At 39.3% G+C, this 10,183-nt stretch overlaps 1 long non-coding RNA gene across 3 annotated transcripts; it reads left to right on the plus strand.

The window, feature by feature from the left end:
- Window positions 1-731: 731 nt before the first annotated feature.
- Window positions 732-9,764, plus strand: LOC106944615 (uncharacterized). 3 transcript variants are annotated; one of them, XR_001424370.1, is made up of 5 exons: window positions 732-960; window positions 3,156-3,214; window positions 4,776-6,032; window positions 6,966-7,062; window positions 9,379-9,764. It is a non-coding gene; the product is annotated as an uncharacterized LOC106944615 (long non-coding RNA). The 3 variants fall into 3 exon arrangements; XR_001424371.1 differs by lacking the exon at window positions 4,776-6,032 and having other exon boundaries at window positions 772-960; XR_001424369.1 differs by lacking the exons at window positions 3,156-3,214; window positions 4,776-6,032 and having other exon boundaries at window positions 796-960.
- Window positions 9,765-10,183: the final 419 nt, after the last annotated feature.

Genomic DNA, 10,183 nt, shown 5'->3' on the forward strand with positions numbered 1-10,183 from the left:
TTGCCATCTTGAAATCTAGTGAGCTGAATATTGTAATCCTGTAAGAAAATCTGTTTAAAGTTCACCTTCCAGCACGATGATCTTAAACAGAGCTATAATGCAGTGGTTCAGATGAAAACATTTGTATGTGTCAGTCAAAGTCCAACGTTCATTAAAAGTGAGAATGTTCAGCTAAATTTGTCAAATGCTGTTAATGGACTTTAAACTGACCGAGTTTGAGCTATTTTACAAGGAAGATGACAATATTTTTTTCAGTCTCATAGGAAGACCATTTTGCAGATTACCTCAAGCTATGGTCAGACTGTAATTAAAAAGTTTTGCAGCTTTAAGCTGTAATAAGGTGCATCAACTGACTAAATGAAGTTGCAAGTAAAATAAAATGTGAAATTCAAGTTCAAGGCACTGCACACTTTGCTTCAGCTGCCGCTGAATTCATTCTGAGAAGAAAAAAAAAAAAGGTTAAACTTGGTGCTTTTTAGTTTCCAAAGTTAGGACTGACACTTAGTAGAAGTTAAAACCCAGATAAAGTTAGAACTGTATTACTTCCATGAAAACATAGAGTCCGCACATCTCTCTCCTTGTTCACTTGTTTCATATTTAAACCTAAACACACCCCGGAGCGCCTGCTATCTAGAGGACACGTCACACGTGCGCGTATTTCTTCCACAGTATTTCACGCAAAGACAAAATGTTCCTCCGCACGCGGAGGTAGCGAGCCAGCATTAAACGCGGACGAGCCCATTTCTCCTGTGCTGCGGGGATCTGCGTGGGTCCGTATGAACAGAGGCATGTCTGAGCGCTCGCAGTGCCCCTCCCCTCTCGCTTCTGCCACACGCAACATGCATACCCAGCTTCCTATAAAAATCTTTTCAAAGCGAACACAGTGTACCATTTAAGCGCAGGCTGGCCGAGCCCACAGCTGTCCCCCTGCACACACGCCCTACCCCCGAACAGCTGCAGGTAAGCGCCCAGCTTTTGCGGGACAGGATGGACGGGGAGGACAGAGACATGACTGATGAGTCTTCGGGAGTCTGCAGCGCTAAGTTTAAAACAGCTCAGTGGACTCCGCGTCCTGCTTTCTAGCTGCGCCAAAAAAAAGTTCTGTTATTTTATCCCAAAGTTTTATTAAACGCGCTCTGATTTTTTTTTAACCGCAGTTCGTTTGTTTCAGAATAAACCCGACGGTATTTGTTTTTTTTTTTTTGCAATTTTTTAATAAGAAGGAATCAGCATCTTAATGTGTGTGTTTTTTTTAAGTGGAAAGTGTTGCGCTCAGCTGGATTTAATCTGAGATGAGTTCATCAGTGGGAATCATTCCAGATATGGACATTTAAATGGGGAGGATATTTCCAAAAGTGCAGGATATAGCTTGAAAAAAAAAACCCTACATGACATGTTGTTTTTTCTTACAGTGATAAAAGTTTGATTTGAAGAAGCAAAGTTAAACTTATGATTTGGTTTTGTTCAGTGTTTTCCAAAACAAGTTGTGCACTAAAGGCTTTGTTTCTGTCTCTCATCAGAAAACTATTAAAAGCATCCTACTCTGAAATTTACAGGTAGAAGAACAAAAACGTTTCATACTTTAAAAAAAGTCAGCAAACTTTTTTGGTAAGATGTTTTTTGTCCTAAATTGCTATAATTTGAGTAAATGTTTCCTGGTTTTAACTTTTCTGATAGCAGGATTATTTTTATGCACATTGCATGTCTTTGCAATTTACACTTTGTTCCCACTCCGGCTCACTAGCTGTAGGGGAATTTTTTTTTGGGAGGTTTTGCTTCCTAGAGTTCAAACTGACATGCATAAAAATAATTTAGGTTTGGTGACATTTTTTTTATGCTGATTTAAACTGACAGTTTAGAACAAAAAAAAAATCTCCTTTAGATGTTCCTTAAAATTGAATCACTGGCTGGATTTACAAAGGTTAAAACCTTTGGTCATCTATTCTCCCTTTAAGTGGATTAAGACTTGTGTGTGTGTGTGTGTGTGTGTGTGTGTGTGTGTGTGTGTGTGTCAGCTTTGAGAGTCACTTTAGAGTAGCTTAAAACACTTTAACTCATGGCTCAGCTCCTCTCTGTTCTGACCCAAGTCTGCCACAGTATTCCGTCAGTTAGGGACCAAAATAAAATGTTTGTCGTTTGATTGACATAAATTCCCAGACTTTGACTGGAACATGCAGGGAAATGCCTTATTTCTACAAACCAATAAACTTTCATAGTGTCGTTGTCTCCAGAATCTCAGTTTATGCTGGATCTCTTGGGTTTACTCCAAGGTATTTCTGCTGCAACTGAAATACGTTAACATTTATTTTTGTGATAATGTAATTGTGATCATGGTTTGAAACATAAGCAGAAGCAGAGTGCAATTTTTTTTGGGTACTATTTTCCATTTTTATCCCAAACTATTTTTTTAGAATCCAATTAGATGACCTGTTCATTGCAGTCCCAATGACTCTGTATTGGTCTCACAGCACATTGTTTCCAAGTGTTCGGGTTTCTAAAGGTGTGGCTGGAATTTAATGAGTTTGGTTTTCAAATGAACATGAACAGGTATGATGGGTTTATTAGTCACTACAAGTTCACTTCACAAGAACTTGCACACATTAACTAATTGACTCTGACACCAGGGCAACAATAGTGACGTGCCATTGTCATGACTGTGGAAGATGTCCAGTCTCTGAGCTGCTCCTGTGGTGAGGCAGGCATATTAACGGCGCTGATGTTACACTGAGGCTCTTTGTGCTGCAGGAGGTTGTTTTAGTTGGTCAATGGTTCTGCTACGGTTGCAGATGGGTCCATCTTTCACATGGCTGCTCGCTACAGGGAGCTGGGGGCTGAGATGGGCGGGATGGAGGAGGGGATTGAAAGTGACACAACAAGGTCAACCAAGATAGGAGGAAAGGGCTGACGGTGGAATTTCATTGGTTGTTTTGCAGAAAGTACAGCGTGTACCAAGGCGAAGGAAATACTTATGTACCCGATAGATGGCCGACTATAGCTTTCAAGGCATATTGACAACCACAAGCGCTAAAAAGCTCATCCCAAAAATGGCTTGGGAAGCCTGTCAGATTTTAGTACAATTTGAACATATCTGTTTACTTCTGAATCCAATATTCTTGTGTGCTTTGACCATAACCACAATCAATCAATTTTCCCAGCTTCCCCTCAGATCTGTAGCTGGACTCGCTGGCAGCTGAGGATTTTTGCACAGCCACAGGTGATGCATGCATGGGGGAAACGCCCTCCAGCTTTCATGTTGATCCCTAACCGTAACATGAATAGTTCACAGATGATTCACTCGGACTCTTTCCAACACATGATGTTGACCTCTCCCTATTTCTGACTCAGCTTGGCCTCTTACACGAAATTCCTGACAGTGTCGATGGGTGTTTGAGAAGCAGCCGTAAACATCTGAAGAATTTGATCTACTCGGCTAATTTAAATGGGCTGGCCAGTTTGGTTTCAGACCGTACTACTTCCTGTACAATTATCACCCAACTTATTCATAAACATTAATCATGTTTTATATGTTTGCTTCAATTAGATCTCATAAAGAAAGGTTAAAGTGCCATAATCTATTAGTATGTGGCAGTAATAACGGTACCCTCTATAAACAATTTGATAATTTTTAAACAAAATATAAAGTAAGTTTTGACTTGAAATTACCAATATTTTAGTAAGATTTTTTTCTATGTATTATTATTAATGCAAGATTTCACAAAGTCAGAAGTGTATTATTGTACAATGAGAGTATTGCAGTAATGTGCATGCACGAGTGATCTGGAGGAGTAACCTCTGGCTTCTCAGGAAGAACATTTCATTTTTATTGCCAACATCAGCAACATGGCACTATGGCGTTTTAGTATTTCCTGATTTAGCAACTTTACTGCTTAGCTTCAGACGTTAACATTAGCATTTTTTTAAATCCCAATTTAACTCGGTGGTTCTCATATTGAACCACTTGCTATTTTGGTTACTTTTGTTTCAGTAAAGTATCTCAAGTGTTGAAATGCACATACTGCAGGACTTACTTTTAATGAGGTCATTCACAAACATGCCTCTAAATCTAAAAATGTCCCCTATGTAAACCAAGGTTGTGTTTATTTAGTGTCTGTAAAACTATTTCCAGGCATTTGACATGCAAGTGAAATCTCAAGTAAAATTAGCAGGCTTCTCCTTTAAGAGAACAAGATACATAGCACAGTGGATACTTTAGTGTGAGAATACTTATTCACTATTGCCCGATATCTCTTATTTGATCATGAATAGGAATGATGAGGGATTCAAGAACATTTTAAGAACCTAATTTAAGATTTTTTTGTTAAACCAAAGAATTAGAAATTGTCTCTCCTCTATTATATTATCTGTAGAAAGACATTCACAGTGAAAAAGACTTTTTGATTGTTTCAGCTCTCTGTCTTGTTACTTGTGCTGTTTTTAAGATTTTAGAAGCAAATCTTTAAGTTTCTTTGCTGTAAGTTTTGTCTACGCTCACTTAGCTTGAACCAGACTGAAACAAGTTATCAGCCAAATTATCGACAAGTCCTATCAAAACAAAACATGCTTATGTTAGCATAGCATTTCATTCCTCATAGAAAATGTTGACTGGAAGATGATTTTGCATCTTCTCCTTTTTCTTCACATGTTCTCATATTGAACCACATGAGTCTTATTCGTAATTCTTCTTTTAAGATACTCTGCTTAGTTTGATCTTGGTTTAACCTTTTTCCTTAATCAGAACAGCCTTATTTATTTATTTATTTATTTTTGTGGTGTAGATTCAAGGTGTCGGAAACATTCTTCAGAGATTTTGGTTCACTTTAACAACACAGCATCTGCAGATTTGCCTACACCTGAATCTCCCATTCCACAAAATCCCAAAGGTGCTCTTTTAATTTTTAAAACCCTTCTATGAGAACTCGAGAGATGGTTGTTTGAAAATCCCAGCAGATAAGCAATTTCTAAAATACCAACAACCATTTCAAGTTCAGAGTCACTCATGTTCACCACTTTAAATCAGTTTTTACGTCTACAAACCATCATCACCACGTCTAGATGCCAAAAGGCATACAGTTGCTGAAAAGGGATTGGCTGCTTTGTGCTAACGATTGCAATAAAGTGGGTGTTGGAGTATTAGGTGAAGGTAGCTGTAAGACATGCTGGGTGTTGCATTTCTTAAACTCTCTGTCACGGAGCTCCATTAACATGCTTGCACTTTCATTAGTGCTGGTGCGGTTTATTCACAAAATGTTTGTAGTGTTTGGGTAAGGTGTGATTTGAGATAGCTCATACAGTTTCATGCAGAGCTTCTCGCTGTTAGAAAGTGAGCTGATGTTTTGTGTTAGCTGCATGACGTCAGATCCACAGGTTGCAGAAACATTTTCGTGCCTTCTGGACCTCATGCAGGGAGCTCAGGTTGCATGATATTAAGTGCAGTTTTGACTCTGCAGAACTTTGTGAAATGTAGTTTTGTAATCAACTACATGATTTACAAAAAAAGACCCCACAACATTATTGGTAAATTTTAAGAAGCTTAAGTAGTTATTCAGCATTTTTTACCCACTTGTGGGGTCAACTAGATTTCTGACCCAAACTGAGATTAAATGTGCACATCATGCTGGTTATGTAACTCAATACGCTGAAATCTCAGCCCAAATAATTCTTCTCTTTATTTTGCTGTTTATTTCCCTTATTCTGCCCAAGTGAGCACATTATATCTGACATTTTTTTTGTTTTTGGAAGGAGGCAGTAGGCATTTGGGAAGCGACCCACTGAGAGTAATGAATTTGGACACCGGAGTGTATGTGTTGCTGAAGTGGGCGTGTGTCGCAGGCGAGCCTGAAGATCTGGTTGGGTGAGAGCTGAGCTGTATAAAAAGGCGGAGCGGAGCGCAGCGCAGACGCTCTCTCTCTGGTTCAGGTTCTTCTCTGTTTGGCCTCTGTTAGGAGTTTCTTCTGTCATTTTTTCCCCCGTTTGTGGAAGCAGAAGATCCCATTGTTGGGACTGGAGTGGTCCTTTCTTCCTTTTTGCAGACGGTGAGAAGTCCATCTGTTTTCATAATCAGCTCTTGACTTGAGGAGTAACTATACAAAACTTGGAATCACTATTTTTTTTTTCCATAAAGGGTGTAACTCCACAGGTTGGTGTATTATTGCTTCACATGTTATGCATCCTCTTCGGTGATTGTGCTTCCTTTTTTTTCTGGAACATGGATCCCAGGATTAACATAAGTTTTCAGTATCAAGCCCAACATCTTTTTTCACAAGCCATTGCACATAATTATGCTTGGACAGGTTTTTAATATTTTTTCTTTCTTTCTTTCTTCTTTTATGACATGGGCTCATCCCGTCTCCTGTTTTTACCATCAACTCATTTAAAAAATATATATTTTTTACAGTTTGCGCCTCTGTCACAGTGGGACTGAAAACCATCCCTTTGTCTTTCTTCCTTTCATCTAGTTAGAATCTCGCTGTCCAGTTGAGTAACGCAAAGCCACGTGATCACTAAAGTTATAACTGCATTTATCTTTATACATGAAAATGACTTTAGTTCTGCAGTGTCAGTTCATGACGCAGCATGAATACAGTCTCTGTTGCTCTGACCCAGATCTCGTTCAGACATGATGATTTAATAACTCAGAACTGAGGGGAGGGCAAAGGGTGGCGGATTTGGGGGCTTCCCGTCTTTGAACGTGCAGAATGAACAGAACTTGTGGCAAAAGAGACAAATCGGAAATAGTTCCGGATAATATTTTCGATCACACATGTTCTGCACACGTGTGCAGTTTTGTGCCACAGCTTCAGGCAAAGGATGTTCCTTCCTCATGTTTTAGTTTATTTGCAAGCCAGCACAAAGCAGTACCCTCCTATTTTTGATCTGACTTCAAAAGCTTAATTTCACTTCTTTGTATGTATTGTTTGTTTGAAATGCATAACCTACATTTACACTTTTCATTTATTTGCCTGCAGGTCTTGAACCACCCCGGGGGTTCACTGATCCATCATTTTAGGAAACATGATCATCAGACTGGGCAGGCTTACACCTGGATACTTCCGCCTTCTCCAGGTATTCGGCATGAATATAAGCATGAGTCAGTGTACGCTGAGCCTAACTACAGAGCTTTCACTGCATCATTGTATGAAGACAGGGTAATCATCTTATTGATCATCACAATCATTTTTTGTTTTTTGGACTCATAAGCTCAAATAAAAATGTGGAATTAAGCACCCATTAAATGTTACGTTAAATTGAATTGAACCTTCTTGCTATCTCAAGCTGATATGAGCAGGTTAATTAGTTGGATCTTGTCCGCTCTTGTGGTGGCTTTTTATCAGAAGCGTTAGTTGTAGTCTGACCAACTTTAGCTTTGAAACAAGATTACCTTAATAAGGGTGATGCAATGCACCTTTGTTTTTGTCTGTCGTAATCAGAAATATTTCTTAAAAGCCCAATTTGTCTCTCTTGTAACCAAGGGAAAAATGTTATAGCCTTCTTTAAGCCAGCTAATCTTCAGTGCGCAGCAACAGGTGGTCAGAGTCATATCCTTAGGAGGTTATAAGAGGTTTCTTCATCACAATGTAATTGGGGGAGCTTATGATTGTCATCTCCTTTGTTTCTTTTGTCATTGTAATCCTCTGTGGGGGTGGAGGGGTGGGGGGAACATATGTCTCCTCCATTGTACATCAATTCTAATTCGGCCATTTTCACTAATTCACAAACAAGGAGCGTTTCTGGATGGCTTTAAGAAAACAAAAGAAAGTGACTAGCTTTTAATTTATATCTGACCCTGTAGCGAGGTTATGATATTTCTAATGTACAGGCTGGTTGTTAGTTTAATGATTTCAGACAATTATATGCTTCAGTGAGCGCATTGTTCAATATTCTTTCAAATGAATTTTACTGGAAAACATCAGTAAGACTGGAAATTAGGACTAGGGTTATGTCATCCTCAAATACGTTCTTATTGACAAAAACCCCCCCCCAAACATTATGCTTTTTGTAGCATAATGTGTTTTTTTTTTTTTTTTTTTATCATTTTGCTGAAAAATGCAGCCCAGCCTTATTGAATACATAGATCTCACTTTATCTTTTTGAACAACTCATTCCATAAATGAGCTGTTATCTCACAGTGTGGGCGGCTCAAATACCTGATCTGCATGTAGAAAAGGGTGGAGCTCCACCTGGAGACAAAATACATTGGAAGGCATCCCTGTGCACAGGACACTCTTCCCCTTTAACAAAGTATCATGCTAAATCTTTAATGGCTGTTTCTGCTTGGGCACATAGGGAAGATTTCTAAAATTAATCTTTTAAGCTTTTCAGAAGAGAACCTGTCTTGACATGCAGACGCATCTCAAAAAACTGAAAAGTTATTTCTATAATTCCAGTCAAAAAAGCAAATCATGTGTATCTAGACCGTTGTACTAATGTGTATTTCTGCTAAAAGCTATGATGTTCCAATATTTAACATCTTCTTAAGACATTAGAGTATTAAGGGACTATTTAATATGCCTTTCGGTGTATTAATTTAGTGATATGGCCAACACAATAATGGGGAAGACCGATAACTCAACTGGTGTCCAGCAGAAACTCACTGACACCGTCCACAAGGAGGGTAACCCACAAAAAGCCATGGCTTAAACAGATGTCTGTCCAGATTTGTGTTTCAAAGAATATTAATGGAAAGTTAGGTGGAAGAAAAAAGTGCAATCAATGAAGTGCAATATACCCAGTAACAATTTGGGGAGGAATCCATTCTGCTGTTAGTCCGTTGTGTGTTTTTATTTTATCTTTTTCCAAGTTCAAGTCAGTTTTCTGACAGAAAAGCTTTATCCCTCGGCTGTCAAAGATTTATGAAGATGCTGATTTAATTTCCTGCCAGAAACTGGCATCTGGGCTTACTGCCAAAGGTAACTAAAGCAAGTTTATTGCCCATAGCATAGTTGTTTATTTGGCCTCTACTCTGCCCTGATCTAATTTGAAGATGAAGATGAAAGACATCAGAGCCAGAGCAGCTAAAAGCAGCTGTTGGTGCAAGCTGAGCTTCCTTAACACCTCAGCAGAACCACAGGCTCATCACCTCCAAGTCGAGCTACATTGACGCTCATTGTGATTGATGCAAAGTAAGTCTTGACATGGACATAATCTTCAGCAGGCTGACATTTCGGTATTAAAAACAGACTTTTAAAATTCTCATTAGCGATTTTTCAACATATACTGAAAAATGCTTGAAATAATTGTTTTCATATAATTTGAGCTTAACTTTTTCGACTTAGTTAACATTCTAATAATATTTTAATTTGAGACACATGTGTAAGTACCATATAAGTTCATGGTGTCCAACCAGTAACCTTTGTCTCATTTTCTTTTCTGTCTCTGCAGAGGCAGGTCGCTGGTGAGGTCCAGACGCAGCCGCATGACCGCACCGTCAACCAGATCGCCATGATGCTGGCCATCATGGGTCTGAGTCTGTCCTACTACAGTGCCAAACAGATGACAGAGAAGGTCCAAGTCCGGCCTGCAGCCTGAAGAGGCTCTGTCGCTCCAGAATCTGGAGATGACAGATGAGCCAATGAGAACCAGAGGGAGAAACGGAGGTAAAGGGAGGAAGAAAGGCACAGCGGTGTGTGTCGGGACAGCACTTTTCTCACCTTAGTCGTCGATCACGCTCTTCCACTGACTTCCTGGGATCCTTCACACATCACCAGCAGAACTTTTCAGGGTCAAATAAAAAAAAAAATCCAATTTTCTGGTGCCAGGACCTTCAACAATTTGAGAGATTTGCTTATCTGGGGTCATGGGGAGAACTGGTTTTAGTGTGTGGAAACCAGCTCACTGCCAAACGGGTCTGAGCATTAGTCATTGTGCAGGATGCCATCAGTGCTATAAAAAGGAGAAAAACTTTCACTGTGAATCAAATTTAGTCCAAAAAAGGGTTCTGTTTTCTGAATTCTCCTTTATAAGGGATGGCTGACTGAGCGGTGCCTCCTGATGAAGTGATGGCAGACCCAGAACAAGACTAAAAGGGGATCAGATGTTACCTTTAATTATTTTGACTTTTTTTTTTGCTTGTTTTTTTTTTTTGTTCCTCCTCCAGAATTTTGCAGAGCCTCACAACAGATCAGAATCTGTGATCCTTCGGTCTACATGCCAGCTGTGTCTGCCAGTAAATATTTGCACAAAGCTA

Source organism: Poecilia latipinna, unplaced genomic scaffold (assembly GCF_001443285.1).
Source record: "Poecilia latipinna isolate Pla-1442-1.1 unplaced genomic scaffold, P_latipinna-1.0 Scaffold105, whole genome shotgun sequence".
Lineage (NCBI taxonomy): Eukaryota > Metazoa > Chordata > Actinopteri > Cyprinodontiformes > Poeciliidae > Poecilia > Poecilia latipinna.